Consider the following 27,477-nt stretch of genomic DNA (forward strand, 5'->3'; position numbering starts at 1 on the left):
AAGGTATTGATGAGAGGCCATGTAGGAGTACATGGTGAGTTGTTTCATTGAGACCGTCCATAAGAACTGAGATCTGTATGTGTGATTTAAGATGCAGTTACTACCGTACATTGGGCCCAAAACCAATGGACCCTCTCGGCTTCTTAAATACCTTAGTACTCTGTCCAGGAGTTGCAAATAGTTTCTGGTGTTTGTAGGTTATGTGTTGGCGGCCGTGCGTAGCGTTGACCCTAGGGGTGGGCTATGTTGCGGTAGATACACCGTGGCACGGTGTACCGAGTCACCAGTTTGGTGTCTCGGGAACCCTATTCACATCGTTCGGGGCCGTATGTGGAAATCTCGGCCGGACTCCCTGCGGATGGAACCTGGATAGGCGATACACCTGGACCAGAGACTTAAGTGTTTAGGTAGGCAGTGGCCGACACCCTCGCTGGGCTTCCGCTTGAAGGTTGCCGAGTACATGTCGTGTAAACGGCGGTAAGTGGTGAAAGCGTGTATGAAGAAGTATACCCCTGCAGGGTTAACATCATCTATTCGAATAGCCGCGTCCGCGGTAAAGGACTACTTGGTTGCCTATACAGTTCATAGACAATTAATGGATACTACTAAAAGACTCAAGATAAGTATGAGTACCGAGGATGGCCCTCTCGTAGTATGACGAGAGAGGATCCCCGTTGGAGTATTGTGTTGGTGAGTAGTGGACTCGTGTGCGAAAACTATTTTACTAGTGGAGTACCGTAGGATAGCTTAGCCAAGAGTCAAAGCTGGCTTGCTGCAATAACCCCACCACCTTCTTGAGAATGAGCATGTATATTAGGTTCTGATGTATGACTTGCTGAGTACCTTTGTACTCATGTTTGCTTAATTACTCTTTTCAGACGACAACACCGCCCCCTCCGATGGGTTCTACGTAGACCTTGACGTCGACGAGTGACTAGCCACCCAGGTGGTGATCCTGGCCATGGAGGGCCCTATGTAGATAGACAGGCTTCGAGAAGCCTTCTTTCTTTCTAGTGTCTGTACTCAGACTAGTTGCTTCCGCATGTGCTTGTATGATTGTATGACTTGAGTGTCGGGTCATGTGACCCCTATCTGTATGAACTTGTTATGTATGGCTCTGTGGAGCCTTTAAATAAAGTACTTGAGTTGTAGAGTTTTGTTGTGATGCCATGTTATATGTACTCATATCGGGCATATTGTGTGTATGATTGAAATGCTTGGTATGAGTGGGATCCGACAATCTAGTTGTTTATCCTTGGCAGCCTTTCTTATGGGGAAATGTAGTCTAGTGTTCCTCGAGCCATAGTAGTCCGCTACAGCCTGGTTCACCGGAGTCCTGCTAGCCCAGCACTACTGCTCAGGACACTTGACTGGCCGGCATGTGTTTCACGTCGTTCCTATGTCTGTCCCTTCGGGGAAATGTCACGCGGTGACATCCGGAGTCCTGCCTAGCCTGCTACAGCCCGGGTTCCTCGGAGTCCTGTTAGCCCAGTGCTACAGCCTAGAATCACTCGCTGATGACCGACATGCTCGATGTGATTCATGTATGCCTGTCTCCATAGGTCTATGCCGCTTTGGGTTCACGACTAGCCATGTCGGCCCGGGTTCTCTGTCATATGGATGCTAGCGACACTATCATATACGTGAGCCAAAAGGCGCAAACGGTCCCGGGCCACGGTAAGGAGACACCCATGGGATACCGTGCGTGAGGCCGCAAAGTGATATGAGGTGTTACCGGCTAGATCGATGTGGCTTCGAATCGGGGTCCTGATACCTCCCCAACAGTGGCATCCGAGCCTAGGTTTTATGCGTTGATGGTGTGCACGAGTAGAACACAAGTGAGTTGTGGGCGATATAAGTCATACTGCTTACCAGCATGTCATACTTTGGTTTGGCGGTATTGTTGGATGAAGCGGCCCGGACCGACATTACGCGTAAGACGCGAGACTGTTTCTACTGACGTGCTTTGCACACAGGTGGCTGGCGGGTGTCAGTTTCTCCAACTTTAGTTGAACCGAGTGTGGCTACGCCCGGTCCTTGCAAAGGTTAAAACAACACCAACTTGACAAACTATCGTTGTGGTTTTGATGCGTAGGTAAGAACGGTTCTTGCTCAGCCCATAGCAGCCAAATAAAACTTGCAACAACAAAGTAGAGGACGTCTAACTTGTTTTTGCAGGGCATGTTGTGATGTGATATGGTCAAGACGTGATGAGATATAAGTTGTTGTATGAGATGATCATGTTTTGTTGAAGTTATCGACAACTGGCAAAATCCTTATGGTTGTCTCTCTACTGCATAAAGATGCAAGTTCCCAATAATTGCTTTACTTTATCGCTATGCGACATCAATAGTTGCAAGCGCAATTGTTGGCGAGACGATATAGATCATGATAGTACTTTGGAGATAGAGATCAAAGGCGCAAGATGATGATGGCCATATCATGTCACATATTTTGATTACATATGATGTTTATCTTTTATACATCTTATTTTTGCTTTGTTTGACGGTAGCATTTTAAGATGATCTCTCACTAATTATCAAGAAGTGTTCTCCCTGAGTATGCATCGTTGCAAAAGTTCTTCGTGCTGAGACACCACGTGATGATCGGGTGTGATAGGCTCTACGTTCAAATACAACGGGTCCAAAACAGTTGCACACGCGGAATACTCAGGTTATACTTGACGAGCCAAGCATATACACATATGGCCTCGGAACACGGAGACCGAAAGGTCGATCTTGAATCATATAGTAGATATGATCAACATAGTGATGTTCACCATTGAAACTACTCCATCTCACGTGATGATCGGACATGGTTTAGTTGATTTGGATCACGTGATCACTTAGAAGATTAGAGGGATGTCTTTCTAAGTGGGAGTTCTTAAGTAATATGATTAATTGAACTTTAAATTAATCATGAACTTAGTCCTGGTAGTATTTTGCAAATTATGTTGTAGATCAATAGCTCACGTTGTTGCTTCCCTGTGTTTATTTTGATATGTTCCTAGAGAAAATTGTGTTGAAAAATGTTAGTAGCAATGATGCGGATTGGATCCGTGATTTGAGGTTTTTCCTCATTGCTGCACAGAAGAATTATGTCCTTGATGCACCGCTAGGTGACAGACCTATTGCAGGAGCAGATGCAGACGGTATGACCGTTTGGCTAGCTCAATATGATGACTACTTGATAGTTTAGCGCACCATGCTTAACGGCTTAGAATCGGGACTTCAACGATGTTTTGAACGTCATGGAGCATCTGAGATGTTCCAGGAGTTGAAGTTAATATTTCAAGAAAATACCATAGATGAGAGATATGAAGTTTCCAACAAGTTCTATAGCTAAAAGATGGAGGGGAATCGCTCAACTAGTGAGCATGTGCACAGATTGTCTGGGTACTACAATTGCTTGAATCAAGTGGGAGTTAATCTTCCAGATAAAATAGTGATTAACAGAATTCTCTAGTCACCATCACCAAGTTAGTAGAACTTCGTGATGAACTATAATATGCAAGGGATAACAGAAACAATTCCCAAGCTCTTCGTGATGCTGAAATCGACGAAGGTAGAAATCAAGAAAAACATCAAGTGTTGATGGTTAACAAGACCACTAGTTTCAAGAAAAAGGGCAAAGGGAAGAAAGGGGATCTTCAAGAAGAATGGCAAGCAAGATGTTGCTCAAGTGAAAAACCCAAGTCTGGACCTAAGCCTGAAACTGAGTGCTTCTACTGCAAAGGGACTGGTCACTGGAAGCGGAACTACCCCAAGTAATTGGCGGATAAGAAGGATGGCAAAGTGAACATAGGTATATTTGATATACCCCTCGGTATTTGATACTGGTTCAGTTGCTAAGAGTAATAACTCGAAACTGGAGTTGTAGAATGAACAGAGACTAGTTAAGGGCGAGGTGACGATGTGTGTTGGAAGTAGTTCCAAGATTGATATGATCATCATCGCACACTCACTATACTTTCGGTATTAGTGTCGAACCTAAATAAGTGTTATTTGGTGTTTGCGTTGAGCATGAATAAGATTTGATCATGTTTATTGCAATACGGTTATTCATTTAAGTAAGAGAATAAATTGTTGTTCTGTTTACATGAATAAAACCTTATATGGTTACACACCCAATGAAAATGGTTCGTTGGATCTCGATGGTAGTGATACACATATTCATAATGTTGAAGCCAAAAGATGCAGAGTTGATAATGATAGTGCGACTTATTTGTGGCACTGCCATTTAGGTCATATCGGTGTAAAGCGCAGGAAGAAACTCCATACTGATGGACTTTTGGAACCACTTGATTATGAATCACTTGGTACTTGTGAATCGTGCCTCATGGGAAACATGACTAAAACGCCGTTCTCCGATACTATGGACAGAGTAACAGATTTGTTGGAAATCATACATACTGATGTATGTGGTCCGAAGAATATTGAGGCTCGCGACAAGTATCTTTATTTTCTGATCTTCACAGATGATTTGAGCAGATATGAGTATATCTACTTGATGAAACATAAGTCTGAAACATTTGAAAAAGTTCAAAGAATTTCAGAGTGAAGTGAAAAATCATCGTAACAAGAAAATAAAGTTTCTACGATCTGATCGTAGAGAAGAGTATTTGAGTTACGAGTTTGGCCTTCAGTTAAAAACAATGTGAAATAGTTTCACTACTCACGCCACCTGGAACACCACAATGTAATGGTGTGTCTGAACGTCATAACCGTACTTTATTAGATATGGTGCGATCTATGATGTCTCTTATCGATCTACCACTATCATTTTGGGGTTATGCATTAGAGATAGCTGCATTCACGTTAAATAGGGCACCATCTAAATCCGTTGAAACGACACCGTATGAACTATGGTTTGGAAAGAAACCTAAGCCGTCGTTTCTTAAAGTTTGAGGTTGCAATGCTTATGTGAAAAAGTTTCAACCTGATAAGCTCTAACCCAAATCTGAGAAGTGCGTCTTCATAGGATACCCAAAAGAAAATGTTGGGTACACCTTCTATCACAGATCCGAAGGCAATATATTCATTGCTTTGGATGGATCCTTTCGAGAAAAAGAGTTTCTCTTGAAAGAAGTGAGTGGGAGGAAAGTAGAACTTGATGAGGTAACTGTACCTGCTCCTTTATTGGAAAGTAGTTCATCATAGAAATATGTTCTTGTGACTACTACACCAATTTGTGAGGAAGCTAATGATGATGATCATGTAACTTTAGATCAAGTTGCTACCGAACCTAGAGTGAGATCCGCACCAGAGTGGTACGGTAATCCTGTTCTGGAGGTCATGTTACTTGACCATCACGAGCCTACCAACTATGAGGAAGCGATGATGAGCCCAGATTCCGTGAAATGGCTTGAGGCCATGAAATCTGAGATGAGATCCATGTATAAGAACAAAGTATGGACTTTGATTGACTTGCCCAAAGATCAGCGACCCATTGAGATTAAATGGATCTTCAAGAGGAAGACAGACGTTGATAGTAGTGTTACTATCTACAAAGCTAGAATTGTCGCAAAAGGTTTTCGACAAGTTCAAGGTGTTGACTACGATGAGAGTTTCTCACTTGTATCTATGCTTAAGTATGTCCGAATCATTTTAGCAATTGCCACATTTTATGAAATCTGGCAAATGGATAAACAAAACTGCATTCCTTAATGGATTTATTAACGAAGAGTTGTATATGATGCAACCAGTAGGTTTTGTCAATCCTAAAGGTGCTAACAAAATATGCAAGCTCCAGCGATCCATCTATGGACTGGTGTAGGATCGAAAGTATTTCTAGAGGGGGGTGATTAGACTACTTGACCAAATAAAAACTTAACCTTTTCCCAATTTTAGTTCTTGGCAGATTTTAGCTATTGTAGGACAAGTCAAGAAATCATCACACAATTCAAGCAAGCATGAAAAGAGTATATCGGCAGCGGAATGTAAGGAATGCAACTTGCAAGAATGTAAGGGGAAGGGTTTGGAGAATTCAAACGCAATTGGAGACATGGATGTTTTTCCCGTGGTTCGGATAGGTGGTGCTATCCTACATCCACGTTGATGGAGACTTCAACCCACAAAGGGTAACGGTTGCGCGAGTCCACACAGGGCTCCACCCACAAAGTGTAACAGTTGCGCGAGTCCACAAAGGGCTCCACCCACGAAGGGTCCACGAAGAAGCAACCACCCACAAAGGGTCCACGAAGAAGCAACCTTGTCTATCCCACCATGGCCATCGCCCACACAGGACTTGCCTCACTAGCGGTAGATCTTCACGAAGTAAGCGATCTCCTTGCCCTTACAAACTCCTTGGTTCAACTCCACAATCTTGTAGGAGGCTCCCAAGTGACACCTAGCCAATCTAGGAGACACCACTCTCCAAGAAGTAACAAATGGTGTGTAGGTAATGAACTCCTTGCTCTTGTGCTTCAAACGATAGTCTCCCCAACACTCAACTCTCTCTCATAGGATTTGGATTTGGTGGAAAGAAGATTTGAGTGGAAAGCAACTTGGGAAGGCTAGAGATCAAGATTCATATGATAGGAATGGAATATCTTGGTCTCAACACATGAGTAGGTGGTTCTCTCTCAGAACATATGAGTTGGAATTGTGTATGTGTTCTGATTGCTCTCTCCACAAATGAAGAGGAGGTGGAGGGGTATATATAGCGTCCACACAAAATCCAACCGTTACACATAGTTTTCCAATCTCGGTGGGACCGAATCAACAAACTCGGTTGGACCGAAAAGGTAAACCTAGTGATCGTTAGAGATTTTCGGTGGGACTGACATGCAACTCGGTAGGACCGATATGGTTAGGGTTTGGGCATAACGTAATCTCGGTGAGAGCGATTACACAAACTCGGTGGGACCAAATTTGGTAATTAGCTAACCAGAGAGTTGGTCAGGCAAACTCGGTGGGACCGATTTGCTCTTTCGGTGAGGCCGAAAAGTTACAAAAAGGAAACACTGAATTTACATTGCAATCTCGGTGGGACCGATTCGCTCTTTCGGTGAGACCGAAAAGTTACGAAAGGGAAACAGAGAGTTTGCAACCCCATCTCGGTGAGACCGAGATCCCTATCAGTAGAACCGATTTTCTAGGGTTTGGCAGTGGCTTATGACAAATGAAACTCGGTGGCGCCGGATAGGAAGAATCGGTAGGACCGAGTTTGGCTTAGGGTTTTGGTCATATGTGGATATGGAAAGTAGTTGAGGGTTTTGGAGCATATCACTAAGCACATGAAGCAAGAGGCTCATTAAGCAACACCTCATCCCTCCTTGATAGTATTGGCTTTTCCTAAAGACTCAATGTGATCTTGGATCACTAAAATGTAAAATGAAGAGTCTTGAGCTTTTGAGCTTGAGCCAATCCTTTGTCCTTAGCATTTTGAGGGTTCCACTTTCACATCCATGCCATGCCAATCATTGAGCTTTCCCGAAATAATCATCTTGGAATAGCATTAGCTCAATGAGCTATATGTTGTTATGAATTACCAAAACCACCTAGGGATAGTTGCACTTTCAATCTCCCCCTTTTTGGTAATTGATGACAACATATAGATCAAAGCTTCGACAAATGATAATAAGCATGAAATATATCGTCGCTTTGAGAAGTATGTGACAAGTAAGAGCTCCCCCTAAATTTCTGCATATTTAAAATTTGCTTTGGACTGCAAATGCACAAAGAGTTAGAGTCATGGGTTACTCTTCCATGTCACATACATCTTGGTGGAGCGCTTAAAATGATAAGAATGAAATACATGCACTCATCACCAAGAATAGTGAATGATCACATAAGATAGATAAGATAATAGCATTCATCAAGCATTAAGTGTAGCTTATGATCAAACACATGATAATCAATGTCTCACAAATAATGACGTAGCATCTCAAGCACTCAAAAGCAAACAAAGTTCGAAAAACCACCAAATAAAGCAAGAGAGAAAAAGGCAACACTCTCTCTCTCTCGAAGCCTATGATCTATACATTTTTCTCCCCCTTTGGGAACAAGTTACCAAAAAGTTCCTAGAAAATGCATAGTACTAGATCGACGCTCAGGCTTGATCTTCAGGTGGTGGTGGAGTCCGGATCACTCCAAGGACGAAGGCTTCTGTAGACGCTGAAGTAGACGCTGGAGTTGGAGCTGAAGTAGATGCTGGAGCTGGTGGAACTGAGGCTGTGGCTGGAGCTGAGGCAGTTGCTCTTGTGTCAGGAACTGGCACTGCAGACGACCTCGGACCTCTTGGCCCTCTGGCAAAGGCATCAGTTGTAGTCCTGCCTCTCCTCTCCTGCATGTCATCTTGGAGCTGCTCTACTGCAGTCTGAATCTCTGTTACCTTGACATCCAAGTCATAGAACTTTTGTTCCATGATTCTCTCTAGGCTTGCCTGGTTCTGAGTTAGGGTGGCTAGTCCTTTCTCAATCCGCAGGGTGGATGCAATCAGGTAACCAAGCTGCTCTTGTTTGGTTTTCAAGAAGTACTCAGATGCCTCCTCTTGAGTGGCATCTTGGCAGCTTTCTCCTTTCTTGTATTCTCCTTCTTTGCTTGTGCTTGGGCAGACGATGGCTCATTCTCAGTCATGACAACTTGATTGTCCTCAAAATCTGGACGGATGGGCAGGTGTTCCTTGTCCAATAAATATATGCCCGTGCCCATCTTAGAGTTGATGAGCTCCTGAATCTGAGGGGCATATCCACAGCTCCTCTTCTGATCTGCTGCAGTCCTCTTGATAGTTTCTACTATGAGGCTCATGACCTTGAACTTCCGTGGCACATCAAAGACATGAAGCAAGTTGATTGTATGGCCTCTGATCATCTTGTGATCTCCAGACTTGGGCAAGAGAGTGTGCCTCAATATCCAATTTATAGTTGGCAGCCCTGACAGAAGGTAATGTACAGACCCAAATTTGAAGGTGTCAAGAGCTTCATTGGGAATTTCCTTGTACATGTTGGACATTGAGTTATGATCCATCTTTTTCTTGGCATAAATGTCCAAGTCATCTGCTTGCTCCTCTAGGGCATTGATCAACTTTGCCCATTCCTCAACAGTAGATTGGTACCTCGTACCTTCAGACATCCAAGTGATCCTTCTATCTGGATAAAAATGTGCCGTGGAGTAGAATTGCATAATGACCTCCTCGTTCCACTTTGTGAGCTTCTGCCCAACAAAGTCTGCAACTCCACAAGCACTAAAGCTGTCATACACTCCAGGGTAGTGTTCCTCATTGTCCTTGATGTATTGCCAGTCAACCCATCTCATATCACAGACTATTGGCTTCTTATCAAGCAGCACTGTCTCATAGAAATCTTGCTGCTCCTTAGTGTGAAATTTGTAGTCCACAGCAGCCCTCCTCCTTGAAGCATACGGGTCTGCTTCTCTCCACTTCCTCAGCCCTGAGTCTCTCCTAAGCTTCATATCCTCAGCCATAGGATGAGCATCGTTGTGGTCTGGGATCTTGGGCTTGAGCTTTCTAAGAACTTGCTCTGCATCCTCTTCTTCATCAACAGTCTCAGGCACTGGGGCCTTGTTCTTCTCAGCAGCAGGTATGCTCCTTGTATTTCTCTTTGGTGCTGTCTTGACCTTTGATGCAGCCTTGGGCTTAGATGCAGTAGCCCCTGATTTTATAGCATCACCCATTAGCTTGGGTGCCTTAGGTGCTGGTGCAGCAACCTCTTCTTCCTCTTCCTCTTCCATGATGGAAGCCTTTCCAAGCACTCTGGCTACGGTCTTCCTGACCATTTCCTTCCTCTTCTTGCCATCAGCAGCAACTGGCTCTTTGGGTGCAGGCTTTTCAGTTGAAGCTCTAGCCTTTGACATAGGCTGCCTGCCTGCTGGCCTTTTGATCTTTAGTCCTGGCTTTGTGCCTTGAGCTGGCTCAACTCTCTTTTATGTGGCCTCTTCCTCTGCCACATAATCTTCATCTTCAGAATCTGAAGTTCTTTTCTTCCTTTGTCTGGTGGCATCTTTTGGTAAATTTCTCGGGGTACTTCTGCTGCCATCATCTGAAGAGCTGGAGGGACTAGTGCCCTCACTCATGTGCACCTGCTGTTCTGACACATTCTGGCTGTCACTCTGGTCTGACATGATGAACAAGCTAACTGTTGACCCTGTGAATAGTTTATAGATGAGGTAGAGTGGATGAGCATCACAAAATGCAGAGATTTTTGCAAAAGAATGATCCAAAAACTTAGTTTTAGTTTCCCACTGAAATCATCTTGGATCAACCGATTTTCAAACTCGGTGATACCGAAGCAGTTTTGGAACCTAAACTAGTGAACTCGGTTGGACCGAGTCACAGTTCGGTGGCACCGAGACTGCTAGGGTTTCACAGAGTTCCAAAATCGGTCACACCGATAAGTAATTCTCGGTCAGACCGAGTCTCACTTGTGCAATGGCATAAGCCAAATCGGTGGGACCGAGTTTTTCAACTCGGTGGGTCCGAGATGGTTTCGGCGGAAACCTAACCCTAAAATTTTTGAATCAAACCTAATCTATGAGCGCATTGACTGGATAGGAGTGTTTCAATCGTGGCAAGAATCATGATGATCACAATGTGCTAAGAATCGGATTGGAGAATAGCACAAAGATCGAGTCCATACCCTAGTTCAGCGGAGACTCACTACGGCGGCAACGGCGGGGTAGAATTCCCGTTGACGGCGACAGAGACCAGCGACTGGAGGCGGTTGGCGGCGAGAAGATGATCCGGAGACCACGTTGGCAGAGCAGGCTATCACGCGGGCGAAGGGGTTCGGAGAAATTTCCAAATTTTGCCCGTGACTATATATAGCCCGACCCTGTCGGTGTGACCGAGTGGAACAACTCGGTGGCACCGAGATTCATAACTGTAAGCAGTTACTGAAACTCGGTGTGACCGAAAAGTTCAAATCGATTGCACCGAGATCGAAAACCTAGATCAACTTAATGATCTCGGTAGGACCGAAAGTGGGCTATCGGTCAGACCGAGAATCATAAAGAGGTTTTGGAAGTTTAAGTCTAAGACGAATCGGGGACTCCGAGCGCTCCTCACACAGAGTGGTTCAAATCTGACTTGATCAAATTTTGTGATGTAGCATGAAAACAATTTGAGACGAGAAAAGCATAGATAGCTAGAGGAGGTTCTTAGGCATTCTTGTCCATCCACTTGGCAAAAAGAAATAAAACCGAACAATCAAAACAACAAGTGGATGTCCTCGAATGAGTAAAATATGCAACCAGCATGCTCACACAATAAGATGGCAAATGAAATATGTGACAAGGCATGCACAACCAATTCTAGCATCTATCAAGCAATTTGCGATGACTAGGTCATCTATATATGAGTATATTGACTTAGGAGTCAAGTGAGAACACTTGATAATAGGTCATACTCATCGTTTAAGCTCAAGTGGGGTGACCACTTTTACATAAAGCATTGTTGTGTTCACATCTTTAGAGTTGCTTTAGCTCAAGTCTTAGAGTAAAGCTCCCCCTAGATGTGATATCCCCCTTTAGAGGGATGAACTAACCTCGGGTTTTGTCGATGATGACTTCATGTAGATGTTGAAGATGTGGATGATCAATGTTGATGTAGATCACTTGGAGCTATCCATTTGAGTGAATTGCACTTTCAAAACCTACACGGGTTAGTCCCACAAGGAACAAACAAGGATATCCATAGACATAGAGTGATGCACACACACAAGATGATGTCCATGAAAACTTTTAGGTTACCTTGTCCCTTGTCTTACCAACAAGAGGGTTTGTGACTCCTTGAACTAGTGCAAGATGTGGAAGTTGATTGCACTTGTTCTTGCCCAAATAATAAGAGTGAAGTATGTTGGCGGAGTCACCCTCAAGAACTCTCTAGTTCTTCTTATTTTGGATCCACACCATCTTGATGGGCATCCTTGGAGTTGTAGTCGTACTTGATGAAGTGGAACTTGAATTAGTCTTGGGAATCCACTTGACTAAGGTCTTAGGAGCTTCTTCAAATGCATCAATTTCCTCTTGAAGCTTGTCCTTGCCTTTTTGCTTGTAGTCTTGTGGTGGAAGATCATCTTGAGCTTGTGTCCCCTTGAAAGAAGTATCATACTTCTCTTGTTGAGGAACAAACTTTGTTTTGGGGTATTGATCTTCTTCCCACTCAACTCCATTGGCATTGAACTTTCGTTTAAAACCAACACCTTGATTCTTCCGGTGCATTCCTTGCTTGTGCACAATTTCCTTGAATTGCTTACTCCCGGCAAGGATTTTGTACACTCCTTTCTCTATAATTCCCTTCAATAAGGTATTTTCTTGCTCAAGTGTAACTTGGCTAAGAGAATCATTAGTGGAATCAAGAGAACTACTAGAAGCAACAATATTGGATTTAGCGTGATCATTGTTACTGCTAGAGGAAGAATCTTTCTTGTTCTTGTTACTAGACTTGACTTGAGGCATGTAAGTGGATAAGAGTAAACGCTTGGCAATGTGAGAAGAACTTTTCTTGCGGAGATCATCATTGATTGCTTTTAAGAACTCATGCTCTTGCTCAAGATTGAGCTTTTCAAAGCGTAATTTCTCATGAGCTCTTAAAAGTTCTCGATGATCTTCACCTAACAAGTCATCTTCATCACTATTGAAATCAACATACTCGGGATGTGTTACCTTAGGACCTTTGGCCATGAAGCATCTTCCAACTCCTTCATTTGGTGAGTCAAATATGTTGTAGGAGTTGGTTGACACAAGTGCTAGACCGGCAACACCTTCATCTTGAGTATCTTCGGAGTCGGAGTGATAACTTCTCTCGGAGTGGCTGTCGGAGTTGGAGCCGGATACCCATTCACCAACATGAGCTTGATGTCTTTGTCTTGTGTAGCTCCTTGATGATTTTTCCTTCCTTTCTGAATCCTTGCTTCTCCGTGAGTATCTTTGTTCATAACGATCATCTCTACTCCTTCTCTCTCTTGGTGGTGATTCTTTGCTTCTTCTTTTTGGAGAATCTTCTCTTCTCTTGTAGGGAGCCGTACACTCATTGGAATAGTGTCCGGTCTTCCACAACTGTAGCAGTTTCGCTCTCGACTAGAAGATCTTTTGTCATTGTAGGACCTTGACTTGATGCTTCTATCTTTGCTTCTACTCTTGTAGAACTTGTTGAAGTTCTTCACCATTAAGCTCAATTCTTTATTGAAGTCTTGTTTCTCACTTGATGATGTGGGGGCTTCACATGAGGCTTTATAGGCACCACTTGACTTGTTGTGAAGTTCCTCTTTATCCTTAAGTGACATCTCGTGAGCAACAATTCTTCCAATCACCTCCGTTGGCTTGAGATCTTTGTAATTGGGCATCATTTGGATCAATGTGCACACGGTATCATATTTTCCATCCAAGTCTCTTAGGATCTTCTTGATGATGAATCTATCGGTCATCTCTTCACTTCCTAAGCCGGCAATCTCATTTGTGATGAGAGCAAGCTAGAGTACATTTCAACGACACCTTCACCATCCTTCATCTTGAACTTGTCAAGTTGACTTTGAAGCACATCCAACTTGGATTCCTTGACGGAGTCGGTACCTTCATGCATATCAATCAGAGTGTCCCAAATTTCCTTTGCATTCTCAAGATGGCTGATTTTGTTGAAATCTTCGGGGCACAATCTGTTGAAGAGAATATCACAAGCTTGAGCATTGTATTGCAACATCTTCAACTCATCCGCTGTAGCTTCACGGTTTGGTTCTTTCCCACCAAAGAAGTCACCTTGCAAACCAACACACACAATAGCCCAAACGGCGGGGTTATGTCCAAGAATATGCATTTTCATTTTATGCTTCCAACTAGCAAAATTAGTACCATCAAAGTAAGGACCTCTACGGTGATAATTTCCTTCGCTAGACGCCATACTCTCCTAGGTTGTGAAACCAAGGCTATGACTACCAAAAGCTATGGAGATCAAAGCAAATGGAGACCAAAGCTCTGATACCACTTGTAGGATCGAAAGTATGTCTAGAGGGGGGGTGATTAGACTACTTGACCAAATAAAAACTTAACCTTTTCCCAATTTTAGTTCTTGGCAGATTTTAGCTATTGTAGGACAAGTCAAGCAATCATCACACAATTCAAGCAAGCATGCAAAGAGTATATCGGCAGCGGAATGTAAAGCATGCAACTTGCAAGAATGTAAGGGGAAGGGTTTGGAGAATTCAAACACAATTGGAGACACGGATGTTTTTCCCGTGGTTCGGATAGGTGGTGCTATCCTACATCCACGTTGATGGAGACTTCAACCCACAAAGGGTAACGGTTGCGCGAGTCCACACAGGGCTCCACCCACAAAGGGTAACGGTTGCACGAGTCCACAAAGGGCTCCACCCACGAAGGGTCCACGAAGAAGCAACCACCCACAAAGGGTCCACGAAGAAGCAACCTTGTCTATCCCACCATGGCCATCGCCCACACAGGACTTGCCTCACTAGTGGTAGATCTTCACGAAGTAGGCGATCTCCTTTCCCGTACAAACTCCTTGGTTCAACTCCACAATCTTGTCAGAGGCTCCCAAGTGACACCTAGCCAATCTAGGAGACACCACTCTCCAAGAAGTAACAAATGGTGTGTAGGTAATGAACTCCTTGCTCTTGTGCTTCAAATGATAGTCTCCCCAACACTCAACTCTCTCTCGTAGGATTTGGATTTGGTGGAAAGAAGATTTGAGTGGAAAGCAACTTGGGAAGGCTAGAGATCAAGATTCATATGATAGGAATGGAAGATCTTGGTCTCAACACATGAGTAGGTGGTTCTCTCTCAGAACATATGAGTTGGAATTGTGTATGTGTTCTGATTGCTCTCTCCACAAATGAAGAGGAGGTGGAGGGGTATATATAGCCTCCACACAAAATCCAACCGTTACACACAGTTTTCCAATCTCGGTGGGACTGAATCAACAAACTCGGTCGGACCGGAAAGGTAAACCTAGTGACCATTAGAGATTTTCGGTGGGACTGATATGCAACTCGGTAGGACCGATATGGTTAGGGTTTGGGCATAACGTAATCTCGGTGAGATTGATTACACAAACTCGGTGGGACCGAATTTGGTAATTAGCTAACCAGAGAGTTGGTCAGGCAATCTCGGTGGGACCGATTTGCTCTTTCGGTGAGACCGAAAAGTTACAAAAAGGAAACACTGAATTTACATTGCAATCTCGGTGGGACCGATTCGCTCTTTCAGTGAGACCGAAAAGTTACGAAAGGGAAACAGAGAGTTTGCAACCCCATCTCGGTGAGACCGAGATCCCTATCGGTAGAACCGATTTGCTAGGGTTTGGCAGTGGCTTATGACAAATGAAACTCGGTGGCGCCGGAAAGGAAGAATCGGTAGGACCGAGTTTGGCTTAGGGTTTTGGTCATATGTGGATATGGGAAAGTAGTTGAGGGTTTTGGAGCATATCACTAAGCACATGAAGCAAGAGGCTCATTAAGCAACACCTCATCCCTCCTTGATAGTATTGGATTTTCCTAAAGACTCAATGTGATCTTGGATTACTAAAATGTAAAATGAAGAGTCTTGAGCTTTTGAGCTTGAGCCAATCCTTTGTCCTTAGCATTTTGAGGGTTCCACTTTCACATCCATGCCATGCCAATCATTGAGCTTTCCTGAAATAATCATCTTGGAATAGCATTAGCTCAATGAGCTATATGTTGTTATGAATTACCAAAACCACCTAGGGATAGTTGCACTTTCAACTGGTGCAAGCATCTCGGAGTTGGAATATACGCTTTGATAAGTTGATCAAAGCATATAGTTTTATACAGACTTGCGGTGAAGCCTGTATTTACAAGAAAGTGAGTGGGAGCACTACAACATTTCTGATAAGTATATGTGAATGAAATATTGTTGATCGGAGATAATGTAGAATTATTCTACAAAGCATAAAGGAATATTTGAAAGGAGTTTTTCGAAGAAAGACCTCGGTGAAGCTGCTTACATATTAAGCATCAAAATCTATAGAGATAGATCAAGACACTTGATAAGTTTTTTTTTCAATGAGAACATACCTTGACAATATTTTGAAGTAGTTCAAAAATGGAACAGTCAAAGAAAGAGTTCTTGGCTGTGTTACAAGGTGTGAAATTGAGGAAGACTCAAAGCCCGACCACGGCAGAAGATAGAAAGAGAATGAAAGTCGTTCCCTATGCCTCAGCCATAGGTTCTATAAAGTATGCCATGCTTTGTACCAGATCTATTGTATACCCTACACTGTGTTAAGCAAGGGAGTACAATAGTGATCTAAGAGTAGATCACTGGACAGCGGTCAAAATTATCCTTAGTGGAATAAGGAAATATTTCTCAATTATGGAGGTGACAAAAGGTTCGTCGTAAAAAGTTTCGTCGATGCAAGTTTTGACACAGATCTGGATGACTCTAAGTCTCGATATAGATACATATTGAAAGTGGGAGAAATTCGCTATAGTAGCTCCGTGCAGAGCATTGTAGACATAGAATTCGCAAAATACTTACGGATCTGTATGTGACGGACCCGTTGACTAAAATTATTTCACAAGCAAAACATGGTCACACCTTAGTACTCTTTGGGTGTTAATCACATAAACGATGTGAACTAGATTACTGACTCTAGTAAACCCGTTGGGTATAGGTCACATGATGATGTGAACTATGGGTGTTAATCACAAGCTGATGTGAACTATTAGTGTTGAATCACATGGCAATGTGAACTAGATTGTTGACTCTAGTGCAAGTGGGAGACTGAAGGAAATATGCCCTAGAGGCAATAATAAAGTTATTATTTATTTCCTTATATCATGATAAATGTTTATTATTCATGCTAGAATTGTATTAACCGGAAACATAATACATGTGTGAATACATAGACAAACAGAGTGTCACTAGTATGCCTCTACTTGACTAGCTCGTTAATCGAAGATGGTTATATTTCCTAACCATGAACAAAAGAGTTGTTATTTGATTAACGGGATCACATCATTAGAAGAATGATGTGATTGACATGACCCATTCCATTAGCTTAGCACCCGATCGTTTAGTATGTTGCTATTGCTTTCTTCATGACTTATACATGTTCCTATGACTATGAGATTATGCAACTCCCGTTTGCCGGAGGAACACTTTGTGTGCTACCAAACGTCACAATGTAACTGGGTGATTATAAAGGAGCTCTATAGCTGTCTCCAAGATACATGTTGGGTTGGCGTATTTCGAGATTAGGATTTGTCACTCCGTTTGTCGGAGAGGTATCTCTAGGCCCTCTCAGTAATGCACATCACATAAGCCTTGCAAGCATTGCAACTAATGAGTTAGTTGCGAGATGATGTATTACGATACGAGTAAAGAGACTTGTCGGTAATGAGATTGAACTAGGTATCGAGATACCAACGATCGAATCTCGGGCAAGTAATATACCGATGACAAAGGGAACAACGTATGTTGTTATGCGGTCTGACCGATAAAGATCTTAGTAGAATATGTGGGAGCCAATATGAGCATCCAGGTTCCACTATTGGTTATTAACCGGAGACGTGTCTCGGTCATGTCTACATTGTTCTCGAACCCGTAGGGTCCGCACGCTTAAGGTTTCGATGACAGTTATATTATGAGTTTATGAGTTTTGATGTACCGAAGGAGTTCGGAGTCCCGGATGAGATCGGGGACATGACGAGGAGTCTCGAAATGGTCGATACGTAAAGATCGATATATTGGACGACTATATTCGGACATCAGAAAGGTTCCGAGTGATTCGGGTATTTTCGGAGGTACCGGGGAGTTATGGAAATACGAGGAAGAAGCAATGGGCCTTAATGGGCCTTAGTGGAAAGGACCAGGAGGTGGCGCGCCCCCCTCCCAAGCCTAGTCTGAATTGGACAAGGGGTTTGGGGCGCGGCCCCTCTCTCCCTTCCTTCCCCTCTTCCCCCCTTTTCCCCCTTCTCCTAGTTGGACTAGGAAAGGAGGAAACCTACTCCAACTAGGAGTAGGAATCCTACTCCCTGGCGCGCCCCTCCTAGGGCCGGCCTCCTCCCCCTTGGTCCTTTATATACGGGGGCAGGGGGGCACCTCTAGACACAGAAGTTGATCCTCGTGATCGTTTTCTTAGCCGTGTGCGGTGCCCCCTTCCACCATACTCCTTGATAATATTGTAGCGGTCCTTAGGCGAAGCCCTGTGACGGTAGAACATCAAGATCGTCACCACGCCGTCGTGCTGACGGAACTCTTCCCCGACACTTTGCTGGATCGGAGTCCGGGGATCGTCATCGAGCTGAATGTGTGCTAAAACTTGGAGGTGTCGTAGTTTCGGTGCTTGATCGGTCGGGCCGTGAAGACGTACAACTACATCAACCGCGTTGTCATAACGCTTCCGCTATCGGTCTACGAGGGTACGTAGACAACACTCTCCCCTCTCGTTGCTATGCATCACCATGATCTTGCGTGTGCGTAGGAAATTTTTGAAATTACTATGTTCCCCAACATAGGGCGCTAGGGAAGCTTGGGCGATGGTGAAGACATGGTACACGAAGGATGATCCGAACCACATGGCCGAAGTCGGACCTGTGGGGCCTGATGGCAAGGAGATCCCTGTGAATTTAGTGTATGGCCAATTAGAATTGGCCGCAAAGTATTCCCAACAGGACTGTAGACTAGACAACCTATTGGATAGCATTTAAGAGGAATTCAACCAGTCAAATTGACTATGTAATTGTAAAGTGACATATATGGTGCCTTCTAGCCGGATTGTAGATCATTTGCCGTGGCGGACCTTTTCGCTTCAACCTCGGGACCCGACAGTCCGGAGTGTATCCGAATACCCTCTCGGTTATATAAGAACCGGGGCACGCGTGGAGACCAGGCGTAGGGGTCATTAGTGCTTTATCAGACAAGTGCCCAACTGGTTATGTTATATTACATGGATAGTAGGAAACATCTTCTAGAGAGAATAGTTCCGTTAAGGGTTCCTTTCCCTGGGTAGGCATGCCCTAAAGTGCATGTCCGGACTGCGACAAGAAGCGCAGTGAAAATGTCTGGGGGAAGATATGGATAATAAATAAAAGTAATCTTTTGTCCACCGACCGAATATTCTCTTAAGAACGCTAGCTTTCGGCTTCACCCAGTCTGAGGTACACGTCCGGCTGACCCGGCGGTAGTAATCGCAGAGGTGCTCCCCATATGCCCTAGCCGAAGTAACGGGAACGTAGGGCATAAATACAAGAGCCAAGCAACCCAGCTTGGCCAAAACTTAAGTCATATCGATGCATATAATGGTGAAAAAAGGTACATGCAGAAGTATAACACATGTGTTGGGCGTGGGGCCCAGGTAAATAATTTAAGCTTCTGTGAGAGAAGCCCCGAGGTATGAAGAGTGCGGCTAGCGCATCTATGATGTATGAGTGAGGCAAAAGGTGACCCTTGAAGTCCTAGGTAAATAAAAAGAAAGAAAGGGAAAGAAGAAGGATGATGCATATGCAGAAAATGGACGAAGGAAGGGGACTAACATAAAGTCCGGAGCTAGGCGTAGAACCTTCGGAGCCTGACTGCGTTCCATGGGTTCGGCTCGAGTCGACTAGTCGATGCATCCTGCAGTCGGTACGCTCCACCAGTCAGTACTTGGTCGATAATGAGGGGACCTTCCCATTTGGGCTCGAGCTTGTTCTTTTTCTTATCCGGCAGCCGTAGAACTAGTTCGCCAACATTATAAGTTTTGGCCCGTACTTCTCTGCTTTGGTATCTGCGAGCCTGTTGCTGTTAAAATGCGGAACGGGCTTTGGCTACGTCGCGTTCTTCCTCTAATGTATCCAGACCGTCCTACCGATCGAGCTTGGCTTCTCTTTCTTCGTACATGCGCACGCGAGGTGAGTCATGAATTAAGTCACAGGGCAGAACTTCCTCTGCGCCGTACACCATAAAAAATGGTGTGTATCCGGTACTATGATTCGGCATGGTACGCAGTTCCCAAAGTACGGAGTCGAGCTCCTCTACCCAGTGCGTATCGGACTCCGTTAAGGAGCGCACTAATCGATGTTTAATGCCGCTCATTATAAGACCATTTGCTCGTTCGACTTGACCGTTGGTTTGTGGGTGATAGACTGAAGCGTAATCGAGCTTGATGCCCATTTTGCTGCACCAGAGTTTTACCTCGTCGGCCGTGAAGTTCATGCCGTTATCAGTGATGATGCTGTGGGGGACGCCGTAACAGTGTACGACCCCGGATATGAAATCTATCACCGGCACGGATTTGGCTCTTTTTTCCGGTTTAGCCTCTATCCATTTGGTGAATTTATCCACCATGACCAATAAGTATTTTTTCTTGTGGGTCCCCCCTTTAAGGGGTCCGACCATGTCAAGCCCCCAGACCGTGAAGGGCCATGTAATGGGGATCGTTTGGAGGGCGGTGGGTGGCACGTGGCTTTGATTTGCAAAGAGCTGGCAACCGGTGCAACGTTGGACCAAGTCCTATGCATCTGCCCGGGCCGCTGGCCAATAAAATCCTATGTGGAAGGCCTTGCTTACAAGAGCCCGGGCTACAGCGTGATGGCCGCCGAGTCCGGCGTGAATTTCTGCCAAAAGATTCCGCCCTTCCTCTCCGGAGATGCACCTTTGGAGGACTCCGGTAGCGCTTTTTTTGTACAATTCTCCCTCGTGGACCCTGTAGGCTTTGGATCGCCGCACTATGCATTGTTCCTCATTTTGGTCCTACGGAAGTTCTTGTCTAATTAGGTAGCCCAAGAATGGTTCTGTCCACGGGGCAATGATGGCCATTATTTCGTGGGCTGATTTTGTTATTTCGGTGGTGGAGCCTCCGATTGTGTGAGAGAGTTTGGTATCGGGTATTTTGGCCGGGTCCACACTGTTGTTACCGGTGTCCCCTTCCCATGCTATGGATGACTTGAAAAGCCTTTCCAGGAAAATGTTGGGAGGGACCGCGTCGTGTTTTACGCCAATGTGGGCGAGGATATCCGCCACCTGATTGTTTTCCCGAGCCACATGGTGAAATTCGAGCCCCTCGAACCAGGCTGACATTTTTAGAACGACACTGCGATAAGGGGCCATTTTTGGATCCTTGGCATCAAAGTCTCCATTTATTTGGGATATTGCAAGGTTTGAATCCCCGCGCACCTCTAGGCGTTGAATGCCCATGGATACTACCATCCGGAGACCATGTAGAAGGGCTCATATTCGGCAGCATTGTTGGAGTCCGTATACATTATCTGCAGTACGTATTGAATGGTGTCTCCTGTTGGGGACATTAAAATGATGCCAGCCCCCACACCAGCCAACATTTTGGAGCCGTTGAAGTGCATGATCCAGTTTGAATATGTTTCGTACACTTTAGGGACTTTGGCTTCCGTCCATTCAACGACGAAGTCAGCCAAAACTTGCGACTTAATAGCTCGCCATGGCTTGTAAGTTATGTCGAACGGGAGGAGATCAATGGCCCATTTGGCAATCCGGCCCATCGCGTCGCGGTTGTTTATAATATCGTTAAGTGGTACTTCCGAGGCTACCATTATCGAACACTCTTGAAAGTAGTGTCGCAGCTTCCGGGATGCCATGAATACTGCGTACACTATCTTTTGATAATGCGGGTACCGTGATTTTCATGGAGTAAGGACAGTGGACACGTAGTAAACCGGCTTTTCAGGGGAAAATTGTGTCCGTCCACTTCTCGCTCGACGACAAGCACTGCGCTTACTACTTGATGAGTTGCCGCAATGTATAATAGCATTGGTTCGCCAATGTTTGGCGTGGCCAGGACTGGGTTTGTTGCCAATATGGCTTTTATTTTGTTGAGTCCGGCCGTGGCGGCGTCCGTCCACTCGAAGTGTGCAGTGCGCTGGAGGAGGCGATAAAGGGGTAATGCCTTTTCTCCCAAGCGGGAGATAAAGCGACATAGAGCCGCCATGCATCCAGTTATTTTTTGTATTTGTTTGAGGTCTGTTGGGGTAGCCAACTGTGACAACACTCGGATTTTGGCCGGATTAGCTTCAATACCTCTACTGGAGACAATGAATCCCAGGAGCTTTCCTGCTGGTACGCCGAAGATGCATTTTCCGGATTGAGCTTGATGTCATATGTTCGGAGGTTGTCGAATGAGAGCCTCAAGTCGTCTACTAGAGTTTTGACATGCTTGGTTTTAACTACCACGTCATCCACGTGTGCCTCCACTGTTTTGCCGATCTGGTTTGCCAGGCATGTCTGAATCATGCGCTGATATGTTGCAACGGCGTTTTTTAGCCCGAAGGGCATTGTCTTGAAGCAGAATGGGCCGTATGGTGTGATGAATGCCGTTGCGGCTTGGTCTGGCTCTACCATTTTGATTTGGTGGTAGCCGGAGTATGCGTCGAGGAAACACAATGAATCGTGTCCTGCAGTAGCATCGATGATTTGATCGACGCGGGGGAGGGGGAAGGGATCCTTTGGGAAGGCCTTGTTAAGGTCCTTAAAATCGACGCACAAGCGCCAGGATTTGTCCTTCTTTGGTACCATCACCAGGTTTGCTAGCCAGTCCGGATGTTTTATGACTCTGATGAATCCAGCCTCCAATAGCTTGGCTAGTTCCTCGCCCATGGCTTGTCTGTTAGGCTCAGAGAAACGTCGAAGAGCCTGCTTGACTGGCTTGAATCCTTTTAGGATATTTAGGCTGTGTTCAGCCAGCCTACGTGGGATTCTTGGCATGTGTGAAGGGTGGCAGGAAAAATGTCCCAGTTCTCGCGTAGGAACTCTCGTAGTGCGGCGTCGACGTTAGGGTTTAATTGTGCCCCGATGGAAGCTATTTTTGTAGGGTCCGTTGGATGGACTTGGAATTTGACTATTTCTTTCGCCGGCTTAAAGGAGGTGGACTTGGATCTTTTATCAAGTGTCACGTCGTCCCTGTTCACCGTGGAGCGCAGCGCAGTTAGTTCTTCGGCCGCTAGGCCTTCGGACAGTGCCTCAAGGGCTAGTGCAGCTGTCTTATTTTCGGTGCGGAGTGCGATGTCCGGATCACTAACAAGAGTGATGATTTTGTTGGGCCCGGGCATTTTGAGCTTCATGTACGTGTAATGGGGTATGTCTTGGAAAATTGTAAATGCCTCCCGCCCTAGTAGAGCGTGGTATCCGCTGCTGAACAGGGCCACTTGGAATGTAATTTCTTCGGACCTGTAGTTATCCGGCGTGCCGAATACCATGTCTAGTGTGATTTTTCCAGTGCAGCGTGCTTCCTGACTGGGGATGACACTACTCAGAAAAGGGCTATAGATGGAATTGACACTAATGGCGCACGAGACATGTCGTGCGCCATTACTATATACTAATGGCGCACCATCTGTTGGTGTGCCATTAGTGTGGAAGACACTAATGGCGCACCGGGCACACGGTGCGCCACTAGTAACAAAATGTTTTTTTTTTCATTTTTTCAAACATACTAATGGCGCATCCGGGCAGAGTGCGCATTAGTAGTTAGAACTACTAATGGCGCACCAGCCATAGAGTGCGCCACTACTGTATTTTTTTACTTTTTTTGCAAAACTACTAATGGCGCACCGTTGCATAGTGCGCCATTACTAGTTTAAACTAGTAATGGTGCACTGTGCCACGGTGCACCACTAGATAAATTTTTTTTTACTTTTTTGCAAAACTACTAATGGCGCATGTCTGTGTGGTGCGCCATTAGTATATGTTGGGTTACTAATGGCGCATGTCTCTGTGGTGCGCCATTAGTAACCTGGGACCAGCTAGATATTTTTGGACAGCCACACCTACACACTCACTTTCCCCACTTCATTCCCCCACCTCCTTCTCTAAGCTTGTCGGCTGCCTCCTCCTCCTCCTCACCTCATTTGCACCATAGATTCATCAAAATTAAGTGTTGAAATTACCTTTTTTTAATAGGTAAGTAAGGGGAAAGCTATCTTCATGTTGTAGATCTACTTTTTTTCTCCCTAGCTCGCTCCAACAACATGCACATGCACTTTTTGTGGCCTAGCTAGATCTATGTATGTTTGTGGTGTTGCATATGTTTGTGGTGTTGCATATATGTTTGTGTTTGCAGGTACCGGTATTTGAAATGCGATAGTTGGCAATATTTTGCCGGAATGTTGATTCATTTCCGTTTCGGCGAGAATTTTGGCACTATGCATTCTTTTTGGTCCTATTTTAGGGAAAGTCATGCCAAATTTTTTCTTGGTTCTAAAATATCGTTTTGCTCTACCCCGCAGGCGACCATGGTCCGCACGATGACCGAAGGCATCATGAATAGGTTTCTGAGCTCCGTGAAGGCCGAGATGCTTCAAAAGAACGAGACGGAGATAAGATGTTTGTGTCGAACATGCAAGCTGAAGAGCCTTATTGCGGACCCGGATTCTGGGCAGGTGCGGGACCACCTGCTCTTGCGTGGTTTCATGGATGGCTATTGGTGGCAAGGTGATGAAGATGACTATGAAGTCGTCCATGGGGGCCGGGCAAGAAATGAGGAAGGGCAGCAAGACAACCACCGCGGCTCGGGTGGGCGAGAAGACGAAGAATCTCCAGGACATGATCACGACGGTAATGCTGTACACAGTCATCATGTAGAAGATGCGGGACATGATGATGAGGAAGATGCCGGAGCAGACGAAGGGCATGATCATGAAGATCTAGATGCCGGAGGAGCAGACGACGATGGACCATCGATGGGCTGGGTGCAGAACCCTCATATTCAAGAGCTTCTTCTCAAGCAGACGGATAACGCAAGAGCTGCCGCCCGAGAGAAAGCCAAGCTGGATCAACTGGAGATAGATGCGGTTACTCCATTCTATGAAGAATGTAGACCCGAGGATACCCGCCTGAAAGTAACGCTCATGGCTTTGGAGAGGAAGGTAAAACACAAAATGACCGACGCATGCTTCGACGAGAACATGTCATTCTGGCACGAACGTCTTCCCAAGGGGAACAAGTGCCCGACCAGTTTTGAGGAGGCGAAGAAAGTCGTGTGTCCTCTGGATATACCGCACGTGAAATACCATGTGTGCATGAACAATTGCATCATTTATCGGGGCGAGCACGCGGAGTCTACCATATGTCCGGTGTGCGGCGTCAGTCGATACAAGAAGAGAAAGAAAGCTCCTCGAAAAGTGGTGTGATGCTTTCCGATTACTCCTCATTTGCAGCGGTATTTCGCGGACCCTAAGGTAGCAAAGCTCCTACATTGGCACGCGGATAGGGAGGAGAAGAAGCGAGAAGATGACACAAATGATCCGGAGATAAATAAAAAAGACAAGATGCTGAGTCACCCTAAGGATGGGAGCCAGTGGCAAGCGTTGAACTTCAAACACCCAGAATTTGGGAAGGATCCAAGGAACATCGTGCTGGGCGCGAGCACCGATGGAGTCAATCTGTTTGGCAGTCAGAGAAGCACACATAGCACCTGGCATGTGTTTGTGTGGATGTACAACCATCCCCCTGGTTGTGCATGAAGAGGAAGTACATTCACATGAGTATCTCGGTTATGGATATCTCGCGGGGCAGGTGGTCCACGGATTTTCTGGATGCGTCAGGTGCATGGATGACACAACGTATCGCCAGCTAGATAGAGATCCCAGGTGTTCAAAAACCGTGTTCATGGGACATCGAAGGTGGCTTCAGGACGATGACCCGTGGAGGAAACGCAAGGATCTGTTCGATGGTGAAACCGAACTCCGAAGACGCCCGCGTACGAGGAGCGGCGAGGAAATAGACGGGCTGTTGAAAAATTGGAAAGATTGCCCACTGCTGGGAAAGAAGCAAAAGGCGCCAGAGCCGGGAAAGAAGCGAAAGGCGCCAGAGCCGCTACTGAAGGTATGGAAAACGAGGTCTGTTTTCTGGGATTTGCCATACTGGAAGATCCATCGTGTGCCTCACAGCCTTGATGCCATGCATATCACGAAGAACGTGTGCGAGAGTCTGCTTGGTACCCTGCTCAACATGCCAGAGAGGACCAAAGATGGGTCGAAAGCAAGGGCAGACTTGAAATCAATGGGCATCAGGCAGGAGCTTCACGCTAATGATGATGATGATGATGATGATGATGATGATGATGATGATGAGGCGAAGCAGGACACAGAAAGTCGTCGCAAAGGCAAAAAGGCCAAGAAGACCGGAAATGACTACCCTCCCGCGTGCTTCACTCTAAGTCAGGAGGAGATCGAGCAGTTTTTCACCTGCCTCGTAGGAGTAAAACTTCCTTACGGTTACACGGGGAAGATAAGAAGATACCTAGACCCAGCGAAGCAGATGTTCAGCGGGATGAAGTCTCACGACTGTCACGTTGTGATGACACAGATACTTCCAGTTGCAATCCGTGGGATCATGGACGCGCACATCCGTGAAAACACTATTTGGCCTATGCAAGTTTTTCGACGTCATCTCTCGGAAGTCGGTTGGTGTGAGGCAACTCAAAAGGCTACAGGAAGAGATCGTGGTGATAGTATGCGAGCTTGAGATGTACTTCCCGCCCGCATTCTTCGACGTTATGGTGCATCTGCTGGTCCATATCGTGGAGGATATCATCCAACTCGGGCCGACGTTCCTGCACAGCATGATGCCGTTCGAAAGGATGAATGGTGGCATGAAAGGATACGTTCCCAACAGGTCACGTCCAGAGGGAAGTATAGCCAGGGGCTTTTTGACTGAAGAGTGCATTTCCTACTGCACGAATTATCTAGGCATCGACAACCCCATTGGTCTGCCCGTCAACAGGCACCTCGGCAAGCTCGCTGGATGGGGTCACTGTGAGGGTCGCCGCGAAATGCATGTCGACTTCGAGGGTCGACTCGCCGACTTTGAAAGAGCAAACCTAGTCGCGCTACAACACATAGACGTGGTCGATACTTGGGTGGTAGAGCACAAAATCTTTATTGAGAAGACATACAATGACCGAAGCCAACAGAGGACGGACGGAGATATAATCAAAGAGCACAACTCATGTTTCACGCGTTGGTTCAAGCAGAAGCTTTTGTCATACCCTTTACATGAGGATTCTTCCGCGGAAGAACAACTCATTTTCGCCTTGTCACAGGGAGCCGAGCACAACCTGATGACCTATGAGGCGTACGATATCAACGGCTACACAATCTACACTGAGGACAAGGACATGAAGAGCGATGGTTATCAGAACTCCAGGGTAACGATGGAATCCTACACCGGTAACGGCAAGGACAGATACTATGGAAGGATCAAGGAGATCTGGGAGCTGAGCTACGCTGGAGAGAAGGTCCTGATGTTCCGTGTCAGATGGGCCAGGAGCGTCTTAAAAGAAGACCGGTATTTCACCACCATGGTTATATCCGAAGCCAAATCCAAGACCGCGGGCGCAAACGTCACTGCGAAAAATGAGCCATGGGTACTGGCTTCCCAAGTGGACCAATGCTTCTTCATTACCGACCCGTCAAAGCCCAGTCGTGTTGTCATGAGGAGAGGCAAAAGGAAGATCATCGGAATGGATGGAGTAGCCAACGAGCAAGACTTCGACAAGTACGGCGACCCGAAGATCGAACATGACGATGACGAT

The sequence above is a fragment of the Triticum aestivum genome, chromosome 7A (assembly GCF_018294505.1).
Source record: "Triticum aestivum cultivar Chinese Spring chromosome 7A, IWGSC CS RefSeq v2.1, whole genome shotgun sequence".
In the NCBI taxonomy this organism is placed as follows: Eukaryota; Viridiplantae; Streptophyta; class Magnoliopsida; order Poales; family Poaceae; genus Triticum; species Triticum aestivum.